General features: G+C 36.7%; 2 pseudogenes; one reads left to right on the top strand and one right to left on the bottom strand.

The window, feature by feature from the left end:
- Positions 1-6,865: 6,865 nt before the first annotated feature.
- Positions 6,866-16,189, bottom strand: part of LOC129041395 (uncharacterized) — a 34,628-nt pseudogene continuing 25,304 nt past the window's right edge.
- LOC134739931 (ATP synthase subunit a-like) lies at positions 8,623-15,067 on the top strand (annotated as a pseudogene).

The raw sequence follows: 16,189 nt of genomic DNA, 5'->3' as shown, positions 1-16,189 counted from the left end.
TTTTATTAACAATTGTACTTCATATAAGTATTCCATTTATATCACCCTTCTTCATGGTTTCAATACCTTCTGCACTTCATATCAGTGAAAAACAGGCCAGCTGGTACCAGGAAATGGATGTGGTGCTATTACTACTTTAAGAGTGATGACGTGTAATCCTAGCACTTTGGGAGGCCGAGGCGGGCAGATCAAGAGGTCAAGAGATCGAGACCATTCTGGCCAACATGGTGAAACCCCATCTCTACCAAAAATACAAAAAGTAACTGGGCATGGTGGCATGTGCCTGTAGTCCCAGCTACTAGGGAGGTTGACGCAGGAGAATCGCTTCAACCCGGCAGGTGGAGGCTGCAGTGAGCCAAGATCGTGCCACTGCATTCCAGCCTGGTGACAGAGTGAGACTCCTTCTCAAAAAAAAAAAAAAGAATGATGATGAAGAGCGCTTGTCTGAATTGTTCCCACGTGGCAAACACTGTGATTTGGCCCAGAGTACACACATTTCTTATTTTCCTCTAAATTTACTGATGAAATAAAACTCTTAGCTAAGAAAGGTTTGATCTCATTCAAACATGTTTTATGAAATTTGGTTGACATTTCAGTGTCTCTGACTTAAATGGAATATTGAAAATTTCCATGAATCCAAATAGAGTGTTATACATGAACAATCTTTTATAAAAACCCATTCTGAGGCAGAGTAATATTCATAAAATCTCTTTATAATATAGAAGAAATGTGTTAACTCTGTTCCCAGTAATCAACTCTGAACACTGAGCATTCTCAGTTCCCACTATTCACCCTGAGTCATTCAGGAAAAACTGGTATCTCTGTAAGGAGCCAGGTGTTTGGGGGAGGGTCACGACATTGCACATAAATGCTTTTTACATGCACCTTTAGGATATTAATCTAATTGGTCTATCATTTGCCTGGCTAGACAATCACTGAATCTAGTCACACTATTTTGTTTTTTGCAGCTAATGACATCTATTACCTATAAGTTTCATACAATAACTTGCTCAGCTGAAACATGAGTCTTTTGTTAATTTACCCTAAATTGAGGGACTACATTTGCAATTTCCAGTCTCTCAATGTTAAGGCAAATCAGAGAAGAGTAATATGTGTATATAGTATGCATTTTCTTGCCTATTAAAATTCTTCTCATATTGCATCGGACACTCTAGGCAGCCACCTAAAAAATAGTCCCTCCTAATTTTTTAGCCAGGATATTAGATTTCAAAAGCTCAAGGACTTAATAATTGACAAAGCCAAAATCTTGTCTTTGCTTCTTGACCATTTCAAAGAGCATGGCAATTATGCCAAGCCATTGAAAGATGTGGTTCTGATGACTTTTATTTCAAATGTTTTCTCTGATTGTGAATATTATTGCATTAATCTGAAAGAGAAACTATCTACATAAAAATTTATGCATTCAAGAAATATTCATGTTAAGGTGTTCAAAGTTCAATATTGTATTACAGAATAGTAGAATTCTCTAAAACTATACCATCAGATTATTATTAATAAATTCATTGTTTTCTCAACATTTTCCAATGTTGAAATTAAAGAACTGGGTATGCTTTTTCATGATAAGTTCAATTCTAGGAGGGTACTCACTTGTCTACATGGCATTTTTGTCATGAATTATGTAAAATGGAGTTATCAGAATGGTGCAGAAATGCTAATTTAATCAGAATGAGAATGAATACAGCCTTGTTGGTAGACTATTGGTATCCCAAAGGCTGACCATTTACTTCGGCTGTGTAGACATTGCTTCATAATGCCAGGGAGCCCTTTCAACCAAGTTGCCTTTGTTTCCCATTCATGTGATCATGTTCTGGTCTCTGTTTTTCTTAAGCTTTCCCAGATGAGTGGTGATTATTTCTTGCATAAATGAGTACCCTTCTTTTTTCTCTGCCAGGACATCCTCCTATTCTCCCTACTGAAAGCAACATGTTGAAGACAGAAATGGAGACAATATAAAAATATGTCCTTTGTCATGTGGCCACCATAAGCAGCTTACAATCTGGCTTACCTGGAAGTTTGACTAATTTCAGGGAAGCAGGAATGTTTTTCTGTGATGTGCTCTTTCTCTTAAAAGCACCTCTGATTAAGTTTAGTCTAATCAAGATAATCTCTCTTATGATAAACAGGAAACCAATAGATTAGTAACCTAATTACATGAATAATGTCCCGCCACAGTCACACATTTTCTCACACTAAGAGAAAAGGATTACACAGCAGGTGTGCACTGAAGTGGGAACCTAAGGGTCATCTGAGAATTTTGCCTACCCACCTGAATAGATTTCTAAAATAGCCTCAGTTGCTTTTGTTAAGTAAACGAAGATATTATCTGCAAGCAATAATTAATTTCACTGCTTTTCAATTTTATTCATTAAAATAATGATTTATCTTTTTCTGGCTTATATGAAGTATTTCTCATTTATATTATACATTCACATACATACATATATAACAATACAAATGTGTCCATTTTTAATTTTTGTTAAATTTTTAAGAATGGATGTTAAAGATAATTTTTTTTTTTTTTTTTTTTTTTTTGTGAGATGGAGTCTCGCTCTGTCGCCCAGGCTGGCGTGCAGTGGCCCATCTCAGCTCACTGCAAGCTCCGCCTTCTGGGTTCATGCCATTGTCCTGCCTCAGCCTCCCAAGTAGCTGGGACTACAGGTGCCCGCCACCATGCCTGGCTAATTATTTTGTATTTTGTTTAGTAGAGACGGGGTTTCACCATGTTAGCCAGGATGGTCTCGATCTCCTGACCTCGTGACCGGCCCGCCTTGGCCTCCCAAAGTGCTGGGATTACAGGCATGAGCCACCACGCCCAGCAAAGATAACTTCTTTTCTGTTTGAAAGTGTTTTTATTGTATTCAACAGTATTATCTCTGGAGTCAAAATTCCTTGTGTTTTAATGCTAGCTCTGCTACCGTGAGCAGGTTATTTCTGTGGCTCTGTTTCTTTCTTTGCAAATTGAGGATAATAACAATACCTTTGTTATTAAGTTACTGAGTGTATTACTCCATTCTTACACTGCTATGAGGGCATACCCAAGACTAGGTAAATTATAAAGGAAAGAGGTTAACTTGACTCACAGTTCAGCATGACCAGGGAGGCCTCAGGAGATTTACAATCATAATGAAAGGGGAAACAAACACGTCCTTTTTTATATGGTGGCTGGAAGAGAAAACGTGCTGAGCAAAAGGGAGAAAAGCCCCTTATAAAACCATCAGATCTCATGCGAACTTACACACTATCAAGAGAACAGAATGAGGGTAACTCACTGCAGGATTCAATTACCTCCCACCAGGTGTCTCCTATGACACATAGAAATTATGTGAACTACAATTCATAATGAGATTTGGGTGTGGACACAGCCAGACCATATCACTGTGAGAACAAAATTTATTAACACATGTATAGTATTATGGTTAATGCTCAGTACAAATTTTCTATTATTAACGAGATATTTATATGCTGAATTATGTTAATACATGCTTTCAAATATTTTTCCATTACACGAGTTTTCCAACCAATAGATGAATATATAAATTACAATTTTGTTCTAAATATGGTATATACATTTAGAATAATAGTATACACAATGGAATATTATGTAGCCTTAAAAGGGGGAAATACTGTCAATTGAAAAAATATGGATAAATTTAGAGGATATTTTGCTAAGTACAATTAGCCAGACACACAAAGAAAAATACTGCATGATTTCACTTATATGTAGAATCTAATAAAGTTGAAATAACAAAGTAGAATGTAGATAAATTGGTTACCAGAGGCTGTTGTTGATAAAAGAATGCAAAGTTCTACAGACAGGATAAAGAGGTTTTCAGATCTATTGCACAGTAGGGCGATTATAATCCATGATAATGTAGGTATATTTCAAAATAACAATAAGTTTTAATGTCTCACCACAAAAAATGATAGGTGAGGTGATAGATATGTTACCTTGACTTAATTAGTCCATATTTTATACATATATCAAAACATTACACTGTACCACATAAATGTATACAATTTTAATGTGTCAATCAAATATCCCAGTAATACGTTTTTTTAAACTAACTTTAAAAAATAGGACCAGAGAAATAGATGTTTCTTCATATCTTATAATTTCAGGAACAGTATACATGTAGTTTTAATTACACATGGCTTATCACTCAATAAAATATTAATTATCACTGTTAAGAATAATACAATGCTTTCTTTCTTTTTCTTTTTTTTTTGAGACGGAGTTTTGCTCTTGTTGCCCAGGCTGGAGTGCAGTGGTGTGATCTCGGCTCACTGCATCCTCCACCTCCCAGGTTCAAGTGATTCTCCTGCCTCAGCCTCCCAAGTAGCTGGGATTACAGGCATGCCCCACCACGCCTGGCTAATTCTGTATTTTTAGTAGAGATGGGGTTTCTCAATGTTGGTCAGGCTGGTCTCAAACTCCTGACCTCAGGTGATCCGCCCACCTTGGCCTCACGAAGTGCTGAGATTACAGGCATGAGCCACCACACCTGGTCTTATTTGAAAATATACTACTTTCAAAGACAGACTCTAAAGCAACTGTTTAAAGTAAAATTCTCTCAAGATAAATGATTTCCTTCACTTATAGAGAAAAGTTATTTAAATATAGATTTTAAACTACCTTTAAATTTATCAAGTGAACATAAAAAATTAGTTGGCAAAAAACAATTTATTAAGCAAGTAGATCAGAAAACAATTTGCCTCTTTGCCTAATTTTAAAACTGAACAACACTCAGCATTTAAGTGCTTATCATCTGGCATTTCTAGAGTGGTAAAGAGCAGTACAAGATGAGGGATCTTTCTTTAGTACTTATATTCATGCTGTATGAGAATATATGAGAATTTGCCAAGGATAATATTAAAAATATCCATCAACCACTATATTCCCAAACTGACCAATTAAAATGAACATGGATTAAACCCCTTGGTGTGGACACCTTGTTGTTCCCAGGCTTAACATTGGTTCTGATCTAAAAAAACTATACAAATCACCAGAGCTAATAAATTTTCTGTACACTCACTATATGCTGGGCACCCTTCTGACACCTTTATTTGTATTAATTGCTTTAATTTTACCAAAAACCTAGGATTTAGGCAGTGTTATCCTTACTGTAAAGATGAAGAGTCAAGCACAGAGATGTCAAGAAACTATCTCCAGGTCACACAGCCCATAAGTGTCAGAACCAGGATGCAATCAGGGACCACCAGATACTGAGCTTTAATATTAACCATTATGGCCAGCCTCTTCTCACTCAATGTTTTTTTTTTCCATTTTTTATTTAACATTTTTGGTTTGAATTTTCTAATTTAGTAGAAATGAAGCAGAATTTAAAAACAACTTTTTTGACCCTTAGATAGTATGGAGAACTTCATTTTGCATTCAAAGTACTCATAACAAAGCCTAACATAAATACTTTGGTTGGTAAATGCTTTCTAACCATGTTATTCCTCTCATTACTTAAAAGAGTCACTAATGGTACTTTTGAAAAATAGCTTTTACACTAAGAGCTACAATGAGGCTGGGTGCAGTGGCTCAAACCTATAATCCTAGGACTTTGGGAGGCCAGGCACGTGGATTACTTGAGGTCAGGAGTTTGAGACCAGGTTGGCCAACATATTGAAACTCCATCTCTACTAAAAACATAAAAATTAGTCAGGTGTGGTAGCAGTGACTGTAATCCCAGCTACTCAGGAGGCTGAGGCAGGAGAATCACTTGAACCTGGGAGGCAGAGGTTGCAGTGAGCCGGTATCACGCCATTGCACTCCAGCCTGAGCAAAAGAGCAAAACTCCATCTGAAAAAAAAAGCTAGAATAAGCCTATTATTTTATTTAAAATTTGTGATCTAAACCTTATTCATTGAGTGGTCTGAAGTTTCTGAAAGTTTTGAAAACACTAATAAAAGAATACTTTTTCATATGGAATGATTAAAGAATATTGTTTTCTCAGTGACTAAAATGAAACAAATTAGAATTACTAATCAGTCGCTTACAATGTGGTTTTAAATGTTATTTAATGACCACGTGTAGTTTCTTTGATCTCATTTTAACAACTTATTTCTATTGCTTCTTCACTTGTTAGAAAATAATTAAAATTTATGTTACTAAATAGGTGTGAATTTTATTTTAATCTTAGTGATCATCGTAAAAGACCTTGTATACTTATGATCATAGAAACCCTATTCACTACTTACATTTAGAAGAGAAATAATTGCTTTGCAGTAAACCAAACGGGGTAATTGTTGCTCAAAATTATCAGTGATTGCAATATTAGTACCATCATCTAGATAGAACTTATAGATATCGGCATGTTGAAATTGTTTTAACTTACAATATTTAGAAACCATAAAGTTCTATAAAGAACTAAAAAATGTATCAATGCATTTTTCTCAGTTTTTTTTTTTGTGCTGTTGGTTATTTAATTTGTCAGCAATAGCAACAGAAACTGCATATTGTGGGTCCAGCAGAGCACGGGACGAGCCAATGTGCTTTTGGGCTTTTACTTTCAGCTTGGGCACCTTTAGTTTCTGGTGCTGATGGCAATGTAACGGAAGACACTAAAAATCATGTGCTGCCCTCTGTCACATGATTGGTCACTCTGTGAACATAATAAACGTCTTTACATGAAAAACAACTGAGTAAATGTTTTAACTCAAAAGCTGCCATAATCTCCAACATTTTCCCAGAAAAATGACCAAAATGTTGGCTACACTTAGGTGACTAAGAGTGAAAACTGTAGACTGTGACCCTCACCCACTCAAAAATAATCATAAAATAATGGAAAAATCTCTCAAGATTGTAAGATTAATATGAAAAAAGAAATATTATTCCAAATTTTAAATCCACAGCTCATTTTATTTGCAACATTTAACATTCACACTAAAAAATACATGATTCTGCATGAAAACATAAGTTGTGCTATAAATATATCATAAAAATTACATTTAATTATCCCTTAATATTAACTCTCTGATAAGTTTAATTTCTAAGATATATTTTCTAACTAATTTTGTATATGCTACACTTTGTCTTAGAATCTAATAAAAAATTTTTACTAAGACAAACAGTGCTTCCTGATTTAATCTTCTCACCTGTAGACAGTGTATGCCTCTTACCTCAATTAACTGATCTGGAAGTTACATCAAGAAGCTATAAATAAGCTCAAACTCCCAAGTTTAACATAGTTTTTCACCATATTAAAAAATTCCAAACTTCTCATCAGAACCTACAAAGTACTATGTGAAATGACATGGTACAGAGAGAACAGTGAGAAAACTGTAGCCATATCACAGAAAAAAGGGGAAGGGCTGTAATGGACACATCATTTGGATAGACATAAAAAGACACAAAACAAGATAATCAGAAAATTTGAAAAGCAGAATTTTTATTTAAATTCAGAGACGCCGTTCTGCAGCCTGGGAACAGATGTCCTCTGCACATGCACAATCAATGTTACATTTTCACCATGAATATTTTCCATCTGTGGCTGAGAGTTACAAAGAAACTCAAACAGGAATAATTATGGCTGATTATGAAGCATCTAGGACACAGATAGCCCTATCTTATATTTGTGCATTAGTCTCTTTTTACACTGCTATAAAGATACTACCCAAGCCTGGATAATTTATGACGAAAGGAAGTTTAATTGCCTCACAGTTACACATGGCTGGGGAGGCCTCAGGAACCTTAAAATAATGGGAGAGGGTGAAGGAGAAGCAGGTAGCTTCTTCACCAGGTGGCAAGAGAGAGGGAAAGGAGGAAAAATTACCACTTATAAAACCATCCGATCTCATGAGAACTCACTCACTATCATGAGAACACCATGGGTATCATTCTGCTCCTGGTCCCTTCAAAATCTAATGCTCTTTTTATATTTCAAAAGTAAACATACTTTCCCAACAGTCCCCCAATGTCTTAACTCATTTTAGCATTAACCCAAAAGTCTACATCCATCTGAGACAAGGCAAGTCCCTGCTACCTATGGGCCTGTAAATCAAAAGCAAGTTAGTTACTCCCAAGATACAATAGGGGTACAGGCATTAGATAAATTCTCCTATTTCAAATGGGAGAAACTGGCCCAAACCAAGGAGATACAGGCACTATGCAAGTTTGAGTTCCAACGGGTCAGTCATTAAATCTTAAAGGTCTAAGATGATCTCATTTGACTCCATGTCTCACATGTGGACCATGCTGATGCAAAGGGTGGGCCCTCATGGCCTTAAGCAGCTCCTTCATGGATTGGAATTGAATGCCTGCGGCTTTTCCAGGTGCACAGTGCAAGCTCATAGTGAATCTGGCATTTTGGGGTCTGGAGTATAGTGGCCTTCTCACAATTCCAGTTGGCAGCTTCAGTGGGGACTCTGCATGAGAGCTCCAACCCCACATTTCCCTTCTGCATTGCCCTAGCACAGGTTCTCCATGAGGGCTCTGCCACTGCAGAAGACTTCTGCCTGAATACATATTTGACCTATGGGAAAAAAAAAAATTCTTCAACTTATTTGCAGTTAAAATCCACTGGCAGGACAGGCGTGGTGGCGCACACCTGTAATCCCAGCACTGTGGGAAGCTGAGGCGGGTGAATCACCTGAGATCAGGAGTTGGAGCCCAGCCTGGCCAACATGATGAAACCCTGTCTCTACTACAAATACAAAATTAGCCAGGCGTGGTGGAATGTGCCTGTAGTCCAGCTACTTGGGAGGCTGTGGCAGGAGAAACACTTGGACCCAGGAGGTGAAGGTTGCAGTGAGTCTAGATCGCACCACTGCACTCCAGCCTGGGCAACAGAGCAAGACTCCATCTCAAAACAAACAAACAAACAAAAAACACTGGCAAAAAAGATATTACTAGAGATGTCATTCCCCTACATTAACAAATAGTATATTGTTACCATCTTTTACTTAGAACCTTAAGATGGCAAATTAACACTTCATTCAAAGCACTATAGTTTTAACATATTAAAAACAACTTTGTTTAATGAAAAAATTATGTTCACACAGTCTTTAAATTTTTCAAAGTTTATTGAATTTTATTTACATAAAGGTACAATTGATAAAATAATTTACTACTAATATTCAAATGTTTTACTCTCACTAGAATTCAGAATATTACTCTGAACACCTGCCTTATACATCACTAAAACAATGTTAAGTCAACAACAAAGAGCCTCTCCATTTACATTTTCATTATGCATCTTACAACTTAATGTCCTTACTCTTCCATAGAAAAGTTCATGAATAATAGACACCTAATAAAAAACTCTCTCATATCTCTGATGCAACAATTGTGCAAATACTTTCACGATGGGAAGAAAGAATCAAAATGAAGTAATCTGAGACTTCAGATACATTATTATTTGCTTTTCAGAAAATCTAATGTTTTTCACAGAAAAAGCAGCATACCTCGAATGTAATTATAAATCTCTAAAAAAATCTACTTTAAAATGTATATAGTGTTACCTTTGGACCTTTTCTACACTCAACACTGATTTAGTGTAATGTCTGAAGTTTCAGTGCCTTCATTCTTTCTACTGTGAATCCTCAAATGTTTATACAGACTTAATTTTTGATTAAATATATTTTCCCCATTTACTGGATCTGCAAAAATATTTAGTATAAACCAGTGTTTTCTAAGCCATAGTTTTTTGAACAAATGTTTTTTCACATTCATTACATTTTTAGACTTTCCAATATAAAGTCTCTGATGTTCAACAAAGTTTGAGCATCTGCTTCAGGGTTTTCTTTTAATATAAAATGTGTACAATAAAATCTGAAATGCAAGTAAAGGTACTACAATCCTCTTTTTGTTTGTAATGTTTGTCTTTAGAATAAATAGTCTTTACTTTAAAGACCTGTATTTTCTGAAAGGTCTTTTTATAGCAATCACATTTATAATGTAATCACATTTATAATGGATGGAGTCTTCCTGTTACCCAGGCTGCGGGTGTAGTGGCTTGATCTCAGCTCACGGCAACCTCTGCCTCCCAGATTCAAGCAATTCTCCTGCCTTAGCCTCCCGAGTAGCTGGGACTACAGGCACACACCAACACACCCAGCTAATTTTTGTACTTTTAGTAGAGATGGGGTTTCACCATGTTGGCCAGGCTGGTCTTGAACTCATAACCTTGTGATCCACCCACCTTAGCCTCCCAAGGTGCTGGAATTGTAGGTGTGAGCCACCACACCAGGCCTTTAATGCTTTTATTAAGTATGAACTTTCTGATATTAAGATGTGAGTGGATATTAATGGCTTTTCACATTCTTGCATTTGTACAATTTTTCTCTAACATAAATCCTTTCTGGTGCAACAAGGTGTGAGAATTTGCTAAAAGTTTTGTCACATTCTTCATAGTTGTAGTTTTCTTCAGTATAAATTATCTTACCTACCATAAACGTGTGACTACCATTTAAAGGCCTTGCCACACTGAACACATTTCTAGAGTTTCTCACCAGTATGGTTTGTTTCTTAGAAATGACTGACATGTGGTTAAATGCTCCATCACATTTTTTATGTATGTGGAGTTTCTCTCCAGTATAAAATTGTTTAATTAATAAGGATGGAGAACCAGTTAAAGGCTTTGCCACATGTTTTTTCTACAATTGCTGGGGTTCTCTCCAATATCAATTATCTTACATTTATTCAGGTTTAAGGACTTTTTAAAGACATTGCCATATTCCTTATTGTAGAGTTTCACTTCATATTAATTCTCTTATGTATAATAAGGGTTCAAGACTAGTTAAAAGCTTTACCACATTCTTCGCTTTTGTCGGGTTTCTCTCTAGAAAGAATGATCGGATGTTGTGTAAGGCCTGAGATGTGCTTAAAGGTTCTGTCACATTTTTAACCCTTGCAGGGTCTCTCTAATACAAATTCTCCTAGGCTTTGGGAGGCTGAGGCAGGTGGATCACCTGAGGTCAGGAGTTCGAAACCAGCCTGTCCAATATGTTGAAACCCCATCTCTACCAAAAATACAAAAATCAGCCAGTGTGGTGGTATGTAACTGTAATCCCAGCTACTCAGGTGACTGAGGCAGGAGAATCAATTGAACCGGGAAGGCAGAGGTTGCAGTGAGCTGAGATAGTGCCACTGCACTCCCGCCTGGGTGAAAAAGTGAGATTCCATCTTTAAAAAAAATTGTTTTTAAAAATAAATTCTCTTAGGTTCATTAAGGTTTGAGGGCTGGTTAAAGGCTTTGTTACATTTTTTTACATTTACAAGATTTTTGTCCAATATGAATTCCCTTATGTACAATAAAGGTTTAGAACTGGTTAAACGCCTGGCCACATTCTCCACACCTGTAGTGATTTTTTTCCAGTATAAATACTTTTATGTATTATAAGGCCTGAGGGCTGGACTTTGCCATATCTTCACATGTATAGGGTTTCTCTCCAGAATGAATTTACTTACAATAAAAGTGAGCACAAATTAAAACCTTTGCTACATGCCTTACAATGGTAGGGGTTCTCTATCATATGAATTATCTTATATTCAGTAAGGATTGAGCATTGATCAAAGACTTACCACATTCTTTACATTTCTAGGGTTTCTCTCCAGTATGAATTCTCTTATACTTAGTAAGGTTTGAGAACCAGTTAAAGGCTTTGCCACATTTTTCACATTTGTAGGGTGGCTCTCCAGTATGAATTCTCTTGTGTCCAATAAGATGTGAGCTCTGGTTAAAGGTTCTGTCACATTCTTCACATTTGTAGCATTTCTCTCTAGTATGAATTTTCTGATTTTTGGTAAGGATTCAGCCATGCATAAAAGCTTTTTCACATTCTTCACAGTTGTACAGTTTCTCTCCAGTACGAATCCTCTTATGTTGAGAAAAGTATGAGAACCAGTTAAAAGTTTTGCCACTTTCTTCACATGTGTAGGGTTTCCTTCCAGTATGAGTTATCTTGCGTCCAGTGAGATGTGAGCCCTGGTTGAAGCCTTTGGCACATTCTTCATATTTGTAAGGTTGCTCTCCAGTATGAATTCTCTTATGTCCAATGAGGTGTGAGCACTGGTTAAAGACTTTGACACATTCTTCACATTTGTAGGGTTTCTCTACAGTATGAATTCTCTTATTTCAAATAAAGTTTGAGAACCAGTTAAAGGCTTTGCCACATTCCTCACATTTGTATGGTTTCTCTCCTGTATTATTTCTCTTATGTTGAATAAAGATTGAGCACCAGTTAAAAGCTTTGCCACATTCATCACATTGAAAGATTAACATTGGTTAAGTCCATTATAACTTTTTTTCTGTCCCTTACACTAACCCACACTTTTCTAGTCTTTTAAGTTTAAATTTTCAATGCCATAGCTTTCATATCTTCTCATTATCACTTTTGGGATAAATGTTTTATGCTCTGCCCAGGCAAAAGGTCTGGAGTAAAATGAGAGGATACAGCTAAAAAAAATAAAAATAAATTATACCACTTATTAGACTCAGGTGAGTATACTTTACAAATACAAAATATAAAATTATACCAAGCACAATAAAATGGCATAATACCACAAGCCCAAATTCCTTAATAGACAAGTAAACTTAACAAAAATATATTGACCAAAATGCCTTTGTAAGAGCTCTAAAAACAAGTTAAAAGACTGCAATGCCACAGATGAGAATGATGCCAAAAGCCACATAGAAGACAAAAGAACATTTGTTACATTTACCCACCACAGCCATACCTCCTACCCAAAACAAAATAATGCCTTTAAGTGTAAACTCTCAACTCCTGGCTTTTCTCTCAAAAGTGAAAAAAAAATAGTGGCACATGTGTCCATACTTCTGGCTTTGAGGGGTCTTTCCAAAGACTGGTTTCTGTCTACTGTGACACAGAATGCTGAAAGAAATGGTGCTATGCTTTGAATGACAGGTTAGTGTCTATGAGACAAAAGGTAAATGATTGTTACAGCGGCAGAGAGACTGCAGGACCACAGAGAAACAGCAGGTGTACCAACTAATTACAGGCTCTTCAGCAGAAACATGGGCAAATCCACATAACTCAATAAAGGGAACACAAATCTAGGGAAGAGACATCTTAAGAACGGGTTTGAGAAATTCTCAATATCTAGCCTGGCTCACTTTGGGAGGCCGAGGCTGGCAGATCACGAGGTCAAGAGATCGAGACCATCCTGGATAACACAGTGAAACCCCGTCTCTAATAAAAATACAAAAAAAAAAATTAGCCGGGCGTGGTGACGGGCACCTGTAGTCCCAGCTACTCGGGAGGCTGAAGCAGGAGTATGGCGTGAACCTGTGAGGCGGAGCTTGCAGTGAGCCGAGATTGCGCCTCTGTACTCCATCCAGCCTGGGCGACAGAGCGAGACTCCGTCTCAAAAAAAAAAAAAAAGCTACCCCAGTGTTAACCTTTTCAGTTAAAGGCTGAGAGAAATCACACCTCTCTACAGTGAATGCCTCAACTAGATACTTCCACATGACCAATTACTATTATATCAACAATCATAACTTTATTCTCCATTATTCAACTAAAACTATCAAAGTTCATTTACCACACACCCCCTACACCAAAAATAATTAAAACACAAAAACGTTAACAACCCTTGAGAACTAAAATGAACGAAAATCAGTTCACCTCATTTACTGCCCCGACAATCCTCGGTTTACCTGCAGCAGCACTCATCATCATCTTTCCCACCAAACTGCTTCCAACCTCCAACTATCTAATCAATAACCGATTGATTTCTATTCAACAATGACTAGTTCAACTTGTTCTAAAACAAATAATAATCACACATACTATTAAAGGATCAACCTGATCCCTTATACTAATATCCCTAATTCTCTTTATTGCCTTAACCAATCTCCTTGGGCTTCTACCCCACTAATTTACACCAACTACCCAACTATCAATAAATCTCAGTATAGCAATCACCTTATGAGCAGGCACAGTAATCACAGGTTTCCACTTTAAAACCACAAACTCCTTAGCTCACTTCCTACCACAAGGCACACCCATACCACTTACCCCTATACTAGTAATCATCCAAACTGCTAGTCTACTTATTCAACCAATGGCACTAGCTGTACGTTTAACAGCCAACATTACAGCTGGTCACTTACTCATACACTTAATTGGAGGAGCCACACTAGTATTACCAACTATTAACCTCCCCACAGCTTTAATCACCCTTATTATTCTAATTCTATTGACCACTCTCGAATTCACTGTGGCCCTTATCCAAGCTTATGCCTTTACACTATTAGTAAGCCTTTATTTATATGACAACACATAATGACCCACCAAACACACACTTATCATTTCATCAAACCCAGCTCTTGGCCGTTAACAGGGGCTCTCTCAGCTCTCCTAGTAACATCCAGCTTAGCTATATGATTTCACTTTAACTCTGTTACTCTTTTAACCTTAGGCCTACTAACCAATACACTGACTATATATCAATGGTGGCATGATATTATCCGAGAAAGTACATTTCAAGGCCACCATACAACAATTGTCCAAAAAGGACTCTGATATGGAATAGTCCTATTTATTATCTCAGAAGTATTTTTCTTTGCTGGATTCTTCTGGGCATTCTACCATTCTAGTCTAGTCCCAACTCCAGACCTAGGAGGACACTGACCCCTAACAGGCATTTCTCCCTCGACCCTCTGGAAGTACCCCTCCTGAACACATCTGTATTACTTGCATCAGGGGTTTCAATTACTTGAGCCCATCACAGCCTAAGAGAAGATAATCGAAAACAAATAATTCAAGCACTACTTATCACAACTACCTTAGGTATTTACTTCACCCTCCTACAAGTCTCAGAATACTCTGAGGCTCCCTTTGCTATTTCCGATGGAATTTATGGCTCAACATTCTTTATAGCTACAGGTTTTTAAGGACTTCATGTCATTATTGGATCAACATTCCTCACTATATGTCTCCCCTGCCAATTAAAATATCACTTTACATCTAGCCATCACTTTGCCTTTGAAAACGCCACCTGATATTGACACTTTGTAGAATGTAGTATGACTATTCTTGTATATTTCTATTTACTGATGAGGATCTTACTCTTTCAGTATAAACAGTACCACTGACTTCCAATTGTTTAGTTTAGACAACATCCAAAAATGAGTAATTAACCTAATACTAGCCTTCGTAATCAACACCCTATTAGGCCTATCACTAATAGTTATATTTTGGCTCCCACAACTTAATATTTATATAAAAAAATCCAGCCCCTATGAATGCGGATTTGACCTGTTATCCTCCGCCCGCATTCCCTTCTCCATAAAATTTTTTCTAGTAGCCATCACATTCCCCCTATTTAACTCAGAAATCGCCCTACTACTTACTACCCTTGCCATAAGCCCTTCAAACAAGCAATCTGACACTAATAAACAGCACAGCCCTTATGCTAGTTATCATTTCAGTCCTAGGGTTAACTTATGAATGAACTCAAAAAGGATTAGATTGAACTGAATTGGTAGATCATTTAAGCCAAAATAAATGATTTCGACTCATTAAATTATGATACAACATATTTACCAAATGCCCTCTATTTATATCAATATCATATTAGCATATACCATATCACTTCTGGGGATATTAATCTATCGATCCCACCTGATAGCATCCCTACTATGCCTAGAAGGAATATTATCATTATTCATCATAAATACCCTTATACCTTTAAATATATATTTCACCCTGGCATTCATAATACCCATTATCCTCCTAGTATTTGCTGCCTGCGAAGCCGCAGTGGGCCTTGCCTCACCAGTTTCAATCTCCAACACCTATGGCCTAGACTATGTATACAACCTAAATTTACTTCGATGCTAAAAATTATTATTCCAACAATTATACTGCTACCAATAACATGATTCTCTAAAAACTCAATAATCTAAATCAATATGACTATTCACAGCCTAATCATTAGCTTCATTGCCCTATTATTTTTTAATCAATTCAATGACAATCTATTCAACTTTTCATTAAGTTTCTCTTCTGATCCACTGACATCACCTCTCCTAATCTTAACAGCCTGACTACTACCTCTTATAATTATAGCAAGCCAGTACTACCTGTACAATGAGTCACCCCCATGGAAAAAGCTTTATATTTCCATATTGATTACCCTACAATTTTCTTTAGTTATGGCATTCACAGCCACAGAACTTATTACATTTTATATTCCCTT

Source organism: Pongo pygmaeus, chromosome 6 (genome assembly GCF_028885625.2).
Source record: "Pongo pygmaeus isolate AG05252 chromosome 6, NHGRI_mPonPyg2-v2.0_pri, whole genome shotgun sequence".
NCBI classification, from domain to species: domain Eukaryota; kingdom Metazoa; phylum Chordata; class Mammalia; order Primates; family Hominidae; genus Pongo; species Pongo pygmaeus.
Note: the sequence above shows the minus strand (reverse complement) of the source record. Positions and strands in the feature narration are given on the sequence as shown.